We start from the raw sequence: 11589 nt of genomic DNA on the forward strand, positions 1-11589 counted from the left end.
CCAACTTCTGGAAATTCGGTTGAACAGTTGAGGAGCCCAAGAGCTGAACTGACCTCCTCAGCCACCGTGAAGATAGTAAGCCCACCTTCACAGAAGACTAGTGCTTCATGTGTAACAGAGTTGCCACCCCCAACCAAAGCTTTGTGTCATCATCAAGGCTCTACTTATGTCATAAAACTCCTCCTAGCCAGGTTTCTTCCCTACTAACCCCCAGAAATATCCAGCATACAGGTCCTAAAATGCTGCTCATACAGCCCCATGAAGACCCAAAATAAAAACTCCAATCTTCTTCCCAATTACTTGAGTCATATTTTCCAAGTAACTCAACCCCTTTATGTGTTTTTTTTTCTGTAAAATAATTTTTGGTCTGAGTCAACAACTCACATGAATGTTTATTTTTTCCTAGCTCCAATGTCCTCATTGGTTATTTTCTATTGATTTTTCCATTACTTCATAATAATAATTATCAAACTCTCCACTTCTCTTCCTCCTCCCACATTCTTCTTGCTCCTTAAATAAACCTCTCCACTCAAACACCAGTCCAAATAGAGGGCAGGGTACTTTGAGCTGTGGGAAGTCCAAGCCCACCCTTCATCCATCCAGATTTAGCAAGGTATGCATCCACAAAAAATATGATCACAAAAAGCCAGTGTATGATATGCAGACAATTGCAAGTGCCATTATCTTTGGCTTCTCCGTCTGCCCCAATTGTCAGCCACATTCAGAGCTTCCAGTTTGATCCCATGTTCTTTCATTCCCAGGTCACTGGATTAGTTGAAATCCCCTTAGTTCAGGCACAGTGTCTCATAGTGTGGACCAAGCCCTTATATTCCTGACATCCTTGCTCTTTTTCTCCATCCATCTGCTCTTCCACTGGAGCTTGGAAGCTCCATCTAGGTTTCTGATTTTGACCCTGACTTGATCTCCATCATTTGCCAAACAAAAGTTCCATGGTGGTTTTCAAGATAGTCAGTCATCAGTCTGACTATGAGACAAGGCACACATAGTTCCTAGCGACATGTCACAGTGCGGTCAACTTCTCCTCCATGCTTAAGGACCTAGAGAGGGTCACCCTATGGCCTTCTGAGAACCACTCGAGAGATATCGATCTTGACATCCAGAGAATGGCCCCATAAATTGAGATATCATCAGAGTATGTGCATTAACTTGTGTGTGTTTGTGTGTGTGTATTTAAATCACAATAACAAATGGATTGTAACATTGAAGTTTCTTCTCATCTTGAGAAGAATATTTGCTACAGAAACACTCTCACAGTAATAGTGAGAGTGTGAACTATCTAAGAAAAGAGAAATAACTGGAGGAATCCCCCAGAAGTTAGGCTCAGTGTCCCAGGAATTACGCCCAAGGAAAGTCAATGAACTCAGTGATGGAAGATAAAACCCAGCCTAAATAAAACCCTAAATCATTTAGGTGGAACATGAGATACTCTTACAACAGTTACAAGAGGTCTAAAATGCCTGGACTGGAACATAAGTGGAACACAATGATGTGGAGCTGAGAGTGCATGGCAAAACTGATTGGATCTGGCAAAAATTATGTAAGCATACCAAGGAAACCACCAGTGGGACAAAACCCTAAGAAATCTGTATGACAACATATCATGTTGAACATAATGAGATTTATAGACAAAGGAAAGATCTCAATTATGTCACTGTCACACAGGTGATGATGAACCAGGTCCATCGTAGAGTGACTCCCTGCTGTCTTTAAGATAACCTGTCAATTCTGTCTAGTCAGTTACAAGGAAATTTGCATTAATTGCACGGATTAACTATCAGCATCATTTACTGCACAATCAAAGGCAAGGCAAAGAAATCATAGACATGTTGTTGAATGCTGATGATGTTATTGGGAGTTTTGATGGTTTTTTTTTTCTTAAAGGGAAATCATCGGTGACTCTCATGCATGAAGCAGATCCTTTCTCTGTGATGTTTCCTGAATAGCCACTGAGATACCAGCCCATTGAGTTGTGGTCTCTCTCTCTTTTACAAAGCAACTTCTACCTTCAGCTTGATCTCTTGCTTGAGCTTCCCTTCCGGCTACTAGGCTCCTTTTCTGATCCTGCAGAGGGCTTTTGTAAGGGATTGTGATCTCTAAGTTTTTCCCCTTTCAAGAACTAATCATTCTATTAATCACAATTCTAAACTGCTGTGGGAGTTTGTTTGTGACTTATGCCTTCACATGTGATACAAGCGACCTGTGTGTATAGGGTCTTCTCTCTGTTCATGTGGGGAAGGCATGGCAGCAGGAGTAGATGGCTGCTCATTCTCTGTAAGGAAATCAGTAAACAGTGGGGACCAAGTACAAGGATGTCCTGAAATATTAAGTCTTGTCCTTTCAAGGCCCCAAAGCCTCCAGCTAGGTTGAGGGTCACGACAATCTCCAAAACACACCGAGCATGAAGTATTCAGAACCAGAAGCCTGTGTGTGCCATATCACATAAATTCATCGTGAGTACACCAATCTGTTTTTTTTTTAATTCTAAATTATTTTGTCCCATCGGAACGATCTATATTACCAATTAACCAAATTTGCTGCATCTTTGGTGTCCTAGAATTGCTTTCAATTGTTGCTGGGACAGTCTTACAAACCTTCCTGTGCTGTTATGAGACCTTAAGGGGACAGCACTTATTTCAGAAATCAAAGGCAGTTGGGTTCAATCCTATGGTTAGCTGTTAGCTAGACACTGGAAGGATGGATTTGACTAAGAAAGGGAGACAGCATACATGGAGGCAGGTAACCTTTCCTCTGCAAAATGACCCATTTTGAGGCCTTACTTCAGGCTCTTCTCTTCTCTTAATCTTGGTTTTTTTATTAGTTTAAGAGAAGAATTAAAACTCCATTTACAGTATCTGTGAACCTGAATGAGTTAAGTATGTGTGACCAACTTGATGTCTGCCTGTCTGTCAACAGGGCCAGAGTTCAGGGGCATCTGATGTATAGCACAGGAATGTCAGCCATCAATCTCTGGTCCACCTAACTCTACAGCATTAGAGTTGTCATGGTTGCTCATCTGATCTTCCTCATATGATCTCCATCCACAGAGATGTCAGAAAAATCCTCCCCTGAGAGTGCAAGTTCTTTACAAATGAAAGATTATACAACAGAAGACACATGGGAGATTTATATGGGCAAGCTGTTGAAAGGATAAAGTGACAGAAGAAGTTTATTGATTAATTAAAGAAAGAATCCGCTTCAGCTGATAGGTTAGAACATAGGTAGGTGGAGTAAACAAAATAGAATGCCGGGAGGAAGAGGTAGTGAGCTCAGAGAAGCCATGCTCCCCTCTCCCCGGCAGATGCCATAGCTCTGCTCTCTGAGGCAGATGTCGATGCAGCCAGCCCCCATGTCAGACATGCTGAATTTTTCCTGGTAAGCGCACCTCATAATACTACACTGATTATTAGAAATGGGTTAAAATGCTGAATCTAATGGGCCAGCAGTGTTTAAAAGAATACAGTTTTTGTGTATTTTCAGGCATAACCTTCATGCGGCCGTGGTGCTGGGGACACAGCCTCGCTGCTCAAATAACTACAGAATGGCTTGCAGCCTTGTGGACAACTGAATCCACTGAAACCCTGAGAAAGCTTGGGAAAGAGTAAAGCATGTTTTCTTGGTAGCAGCGATTTCTCGGTCTGCTCTGCTTGCTAGAAGAAAGCAAGGGCTCTCATCTAAAAGAGGCTTGCTGACTCAGCTTCAGCTGCAAAACCCTGCAGCACTTAAGAGGTCCTGCCACAAAACAGTTAAATGGTGTTGATAAAAGCCAACTGAATGCTTGTAGGTTTTCAGCAGTAGCAGGAAAAAAAAACTGTGTTGTTTTAAAATGCCGGCTTTCTGGGCCATCCTGCCTGGGCAAACTCCGACTGTTTGAGGAAGGACGGCCAGCTACAGAAAGAGGGCTTGAGTGTTGTCTGTTGCAGCCTCTTTGATGGCAAGGACCTTGAAACACTGTAGACTTGTGGCACTGAATGCGGCTCTGTTCGGTACCTCAGCCACAAGGTTGGAATGGCAGAAAGCTAAGGAATGGGCTACATCTGGCCAGCAAAGCCACGGCTTTAGTCATACTGAGATTGCTTGGTAAATGAAAGACTCATGTGGTCAGAAAAACAGAGAGAGAAATAGAGTAAAGAGGGATTCAAAGACAAAGGAAATTTTTAAATGATTTACAGTGTGTTAAAAATATGTGCAGGCTAAAATTTGAAGTTCTTAAAGTTAAAAAAAGGAAGAGGTTTGTTGGGTGTGGTAGTACACACCTGTAAACCCAACACATGGGAGGCAGAGGGAGATTGACCTCTGTACCTTCAGGGTAAGGTAGCACACGCCTTTAATCCCAGTGCCTTGAAGGCAGAGACAAACAGATCTTTGTGAGTTCAATGTGTAGTAGCATACACCTTTAATCCCAATGCCTGAAAGGCAGAGAGACGCAGATCTCTGAGACTTCAAGGACAGACAGGTATACAGAGTTATTCCAGGTCAAAGATACAGAGAACCTGTCTCAAAAGGCAAAAAATACAAAGGAAAAATAAACAAAATAGAGGTTAAATTGAAGCGCACAAAGATGGAAAAATCACAGCGAATTTTGATATTGTATGCTATTATGCTCTTTTGAATCATTTGAATTTTGAGGCAGTAGCAATAGCTGCTAAAAGATGTTTCTTTATAAAAGCTGCTGAAATAATCCAACATAGATATTTTGAAAATGACTTGACTTTGAAATTTGGATCTAAGGACATGATGCTTTGGAAAGGATTTTCTATTTTGTTTTCACAGAGGGTGATAGTCTGTGGATGCCTCTATCCTAATATGGTAGGATGGACCACGCCCTACTTAAAGGTTGCTGTGAACACCTTTAAAAAATTGCTTCGCTCAACTGCCAACTGAGATAAATCAATAATGATGCCACCATTCAGCAGGAAGCATTTTGGAGAGAAAAAACTGCACCCACGTTCCCAAATATGGCTTATAAATGTTCTTTTACATTTAAAGTGGGATGTGATATAGATATGAATATTTGCATTAGTATAGATTTTGCTTTACTGATAGAGATTTTAGGTCAATTTTGTTATATGTACATGCATTTTTGATCTAATTAAGGTATTGTGATTGTGTAGTTCATTTAAAAATAAAATGTGTATAGGTTAATAATGGATAATCATTAATAATAGTCAAGTTTGTAGTCATGTTAGTTAGAGTTTCTAGCTACATAGATATATATATTTCTGTTAGATAGGCATTATTCATATCTCTCTAGACTACAAAATAGGGTATTTAATATTTTAGTACCTTAGGGTTTTTCATGACAGTGAGACACTCTACTCTTGGCAGCACATATCTACTTCAGGAAGAAGATGGGCATCACAGAGGATCCTTATGGAGTTTGATAGCCATTTGGGGAAGAAACTGCTCTTGCCTGGATTGTTGCATAAACTGTACACAGAAAACACTCAGAGAGAGGTCTACTGAACTTGCCTAAAGGTGAGATGATCTTTTCGTGTTCCTGATTCAGGAAAGGGTCAGCAAAACATTCTTCAAGACAAGCAGATAGTGACTGCCTTTGAAATTTCCTGCTTCATGGAAATGTCTGCTGGAAACTATGGGCCTGTAGGCTGAGGATGGAAACACAAACGGTACAGAGGAACTTTGGGTGACTGTCCAGGCAGCGAGATGTCTCTGTCATTTCTAGAGTTTGAAAATGGCTTACTTTTTGTTTGCTTAGGTAATACTGTATTATTCTGGAGTCTCTGATGGAGTTGAAGAATTGATAGATAGTTATAGTTTTCCATTGTTATGATAAAAGATAAAATAGATATAAATACTGTAACTGTAATTCTTGCTTGATAACTGTTTTGTTATATGTAGTTTTGCTATGTTAAAGTTAAAGATTCCGTTCTTATTTAAACAGAAATAGGAGTAATGATGGAGTATAGGTCATTGGTTAATTAAATAAAGAAACTGTTTGGCCTGAAAGGTTATAACATAGGTGGGTGGAATAAACATAAGAGAATGCTGGGAGGAATAGGAATTGAGCTTAGAGATGCCATGCACCTCTCCCATGGGCAGAAATGGTAGCTCTGCACTCTGAGGCAGATGGCGATACAGCCAGCCACCAGGTCAGACATGCTAAATCTTTCCTTCTAAGCGCACCTCGTGCTGCATCATACATTATTAGACATGGGTTAAGAGGCTGAAAATAATGGGGCAGGCAGTGTTGAAATGAATAATTTTGTGTTGTTATTTCGGAGCATAACCTTACAAGGCGGCCCCATGGGGATGCAGCCCTGCTGCTCAAATTTCTACAATCAAGGTGGAAATGGAAGAAGGGAAGAAAGAAGAGAGAGAGACAAGGAAGAATGGAAGAATTCAATCATTCCTTGGAAAAATGAGTGAACCAATGAATGAGGAGACCTAGTAGGAAAAAATGTGCTGCATTCCCTCAGAGAGTCAGGTCAAATTAAGGATTGACAAGGTTTTCCACTAAGGAGGAGGCTTATTCCATTTTACCTTCTTTGTGCTCCAGGCCCACCTACAAGAGTGATGATGAGGACAGGGAGAAGAAGAGGAGAGGGTGTACCAGAATTCCCTGGTACAATTTCTCACCCAAATTGTAGCCAAATCACCTGACCTGGGACAGCTGATCTACATGCTGGACCCTAACTCCCAGTTTGACAACTCTAACATTTTAACCAAGTTTGTGAAGATGAAGGAACCAAAAATAGCCCAGTTACAGGATGGCAGGTTCCTTCCAGGATGGGAGTCAGACATCAGTACCATACTGGTGTTTGGCAGTTTGATGGGTGTGTGGGGTCTTTGCCAGACTCCACCTAGCATCATGGATTCCCTACTTTACTGATATTATGGAGTTCGGTGCATTCATCATATGTGTGCATGTCACACACTAGTGGGCATCATATGTACATGTTTATCCTGTGTGTGGGTGTGTGTGTTCATGTGTTTTATAGCCCAAGTACTACAGAACATGATCAATGAAAGAGAACACTGTTTTCCAGATATGGCAGGGCAATTATTTAAATGAACTGACAAGGGTTGGATGGCATGGATAAGACCTATGTGAGTTCAAGGCATAACGAATCCAGGCATGACAAAGTAGGTGGCAGACAGAATTCTGGCAAAACTAAGTAGGTAGCTTGATGTCCAACTTACTGGAGAAGAGCAACTGAGCGGAGACACTTTTCACTAAGCAACATGCTCTAGTGGAGATCAAACATCCTTTGACTTACAGCCAGTACGAATTAAACCATTCATCAAATGAAACCTAATTTTCTCTGATTTTGAGTAGACATTTGTGTCCCTTCCTGATTAATCTACTCTTTATCCTCTTAAGTCCCAATACCTCACGCTGATATCGGTCACATCTTTCTATTTGACATGGTTTTCCCTCAAGCTTCATACCGCCCCGAGGTCATACAAATTTTTGTCCCCTCTCCACTGCTTCCTTGACAGCCATCTTGTCCTTTACCACACCACGCATCCCCAGTCCTTTACTCTCCAAGGGGAAAAGACCATAAATCCTGCTTTGTTTGGAGGCATGTATTTCTGTGATGCCCCATCCACCAAACACAATCCATCATTGACCAAATAACACAACATGTTAACAAATTTTTATTCTTTGAGAAAGAATAATCCATTGGAAAAGATACCAGGATTCATAGAAGACCTGAGGTATCTCTGAAAAAACACATTCCCAAAGAGAGCATTAAGTCTGCCCCTCAAAATTTGAGAATTTCACTTTAACAGATCTTCACCAAATCATAGACATAGATATGGAAGTCATTATCAAACTTGATGAAATACACAGAAGGTTTGTTGGGAACTTGGCAAATAATTTTACCTATCTCTTGGGTTCCATCTTTTTTGTTGTACTGCACTCTTTTGCCCTCCAAGGAATCCCTGCCTAATTCCAAAGTCACCTCTACTGGAGGACATTCAGGCGTGATGTGGAGGTTGCCTTCAATGGAATCATCATGATGGTGGTAAAGGTACAGGACCGGATCATTCTCGTTGACAATGTAGAAACAGGTCGTTATGGTCTGCACCTCATCTGGGACCACGCCACTCCACTCTTCCTTAGAGCCTGGCATGATGTGGAGGTTGCCTTCCAGGTAGTCATCCAGGAGGTGGTAAATGTACAAGACCGGATCTTTCTTGTAGGTAATATAAAACCAGGTCTTCATGATTGGCACCTCTTCTAGGACCATCCCGTTCCAGTCATTCTTAGAGCCATTTGTGCCCATGAATGTATGTTTCACTGCTCTGCCAACTATGGTGTTTGAGAGATGAGTGTCTGTCACCTGAGGAAATGGCACATTATTAGGCAGGATCTTCAGGTTTACAATCCTTTCATCATTATGAAGCTCCAAGCCATAGACACAATCAATCCCATCATATTTCAACAAATAGAGAGAGGGATATGTTGGCAGTTGATCTAGAATGATGGCTTTCCAATGGGTGACTGGTTCATTGGCTTCCTTCCAGCCATGAGAAATTCTGCGGCCAACAATATTCTCCAGGGCCTCAAAAGGCTTACTAAGTTTTTGCTTCTGGAGCGATGGCCCATTCTTCTTCTGGAGAGGTGGCATGCAACTCATACTAAGAGGCATCTTCATCATGGCGGGAGACTTTCTGAGATAGGCCACAGCACTCCTGTTCCACTGTCTCTTGGCTCTGTTTCTGTGCTTGGGCTTCATAGCAGCCTATCTCTGCATAGGAAGAACTCTTCAGTTTAAATCAAACACAAAGTGGTTTCCTCCACCATAAGTGCCTGCAAGGATAAGAAGGTGAGGATGTGAGGTCAAGGCTGTTTTTAGGAATAAGTTTGGAGCAGGTGAAAAAGGCAGGGCTGAATAGATTTGGATACCTAAATGGAATATGTTCTTAAGAAATTAATAGGAAAATTATCAAACTCTTGTCTACAGCTCAGTATATGTGTATCAGAGACATATTCCTGCTGCAAAATGCAATTGACCTCTACTGAGAAACCTACTTCCTGACTTACTATATCAATGAGAGAGGAAGCTATGCCTATACCTAAAGTGAGAAAGAAATATCTGAACAGATGGCAAAGAATTCAAAGAGCAGCCACTCCTCTCCTTACCACTCAAGCTACTGGTTAGTTGGCTGATCTATAACCACCTGCCCAAGGTCATGGCACTCCAGTCCACTGGCTCTCTCTATTGTGTCTCCTGATCCAGATCCAGGTTGATTACATAAAGATATTCTGTATCTTCATTAGAGAAGTGAGTACTGTGAGTCAAACTGCCAAAAGAAAGAAACATTAATCTGTGCAACAGCACCTATTAGAAATAATTATCTTTTAAAACACATATGGACAAAGAGGATTTTTGCCATTTAAGTGGACTGAGAAATTGGACATTTTTAACAAAGATAGAGTGACGAGAATACCTGACATTAACCGTCCCACAGCTATCAAATATAGGAGCTGTTAACGACATAAATTTTGGACCCAGAGCAGATTTGAAAGAAACCTTTCTTTGACTACAGAGGTCCTAGTTGCTTCCTAAACATATTTACCAAAAGAAAATATCTTGGCTCTCTAGATTCCAACTTCTGGAAATTCGGTTGAACAGTTGAGGAGCCCAAGAGCTGAACTGACCTCCTCAGCCAGCGTGAAGATAGTAAGCCCACCTTCACAGAAGACTAGTGCTTCATGTGTAACAGAGTTGCCACCCCCAACCAAAGCTTTGTGACATCATCAAGGCTCTACTTATGTCATAAAACTCCTCCTAGCCAGGTTTCTTCCCTACTAACCCCCAGAAATATCCAGCATACAGGTCCTAAAATGCTGCTCATACAGCCCCATGAAGACCCAAAATAAAAACTCCAATCTTCTTCCCAATTACTTGAGTCATATTTTCCAAGTAACTCAACCCCTTTATGTGTTTTTTTTTCTGTAAAATAATTTTTGGTCTGAGTCAACAACTCACATGAATGTTTATTTTTTCCTAGCTCCAATGTCCTCATTGGTTATTTTCTATTGATTTTTCCATTACTTCATAATAATAATTATCAAACTTTCCACTTCTCTTCCTCCTCCCACATTCTTCTTGCTCCTTAAATAAACCTCTCCACTCAAACACCAGTCCAAATAGAGGGCAGGGTACTTTGAGCTGTGGGAAGTCCAAGCCCACCCTTCATCCATCCAGATTTAGCAAGGTATGCATCCACAAAAAATATGATCACAAAAAGCCAGTGTATGATATGCAGACAATTGCAAGTGCCATTATCTTTGGCTTCTCCGTCTGCCCCAATTGTCAGCCACATTCAGAGCTTCCAGTTTGATCCCATGTTCTTTCATTCCCAGGTCACTGGATTAGTTGAAATCCCCTTAGTTCAGGCACAGTGTCTCATAGTGTGGACCAAGCCCTTATATTCCTGACATCCTTGCTCTTTTTCTCCATCCATCTGCTCTTCCACTGGAGCTTGGAAGTTCCAACTAGGTTTCTGATTTTGACCCTGACTTGATCTCCATCATTTGCCAAACAAAAGTTCCATGGTGGTTTTCAAGATAGTCAGTCATCAGTCTGACTATGGGACAAGGCACACATAGTTCCTAGCGACATGTCACAGTGCGGTCAACTTCTCCTCCATGCTTAAGGACCTAGAGAGGGTCACCCTATGGCCTTCTGAGAACCACTCGAGAGATATCGATCTTGACATCCAGAGAATGGCCCCATAAATTGAGATATCATCAGAGTATGTGCATTAACTTGTGTGTGTTTGTGTGTGTGTATTTAAATCACAATAACAAATGGATTGTAACATTGAAGTTTCTTCTCATCTTGAGAAGAATATTTGCTACAGAAACACTCTCACAGTAATAGTGAGAGTGTGAACTATCTACGAAAAGAGAAATAACTGGAGGAATCCCCCAGGAGTTAGGCTCAGTGTCCCAGGAATTTCATCCAAGGAAAGTCAATGAACTCAGTGATGGAAGATAAAACCCAGCCTAAATAAAACCCTAAATCATTTAGGTGGAACATGAGATACTCTTACAACAGTTACAAGAGGTCTAAAATGCCTGGACTGGAACATAAGTGGAACACAATGATGTGGAGCTGAGAGTGCATGGCAAAACTGATTGGATCTGGCAAAAATTATGTAAGCATACCAAGGAAACCACCAGTGGGACAAAACCCTAAGAAATCTGTATGACAACATATCATGTTGAACATAATGAGATTTATAGACAAAGGAAAGATCTCAATTATGTCACTGTCACACAGGTGATGATGAACCAGGTCCATTGTAGAGTGACTCCCTGCTGTCTTTAAGATAACCTGTCAATTCTGTCTAGTCAGTTACAAGGAAATTTGCATTAATTGCACGGATTAACTATCAGCATCATTTACTGCACAATCAAAGGCAAGGCAAAGAAATCATAGACATGTTGTTGAATGCTGATGATGTTATTGGGAGTTTTGATGGTTTTTTTTTTCTTAAAGGGAAATCATCGGTGACTCTCATGCATGAAGCAGATCCTTTCTCTGTGATGTTTCCTGAATAGCCACTGAGATACCAGCCCATTGAGTT

Source organism: Microtus pennsylvanicus (assembly GCF_037038515.1).
Source record: "Microtus pennsylvanicus isolate mMicPen1 chromosome Y unlocalized genomic scaffold, mMicPen1.hap1 SUPER_Y_unloc_3, whole genome shotgun sequence".
NCBI lineage: Eukaryota > Metazoa > Chordata > Mammalia > Rodentia > Cricetidae > Microtus > Microtus pennsylvanicus.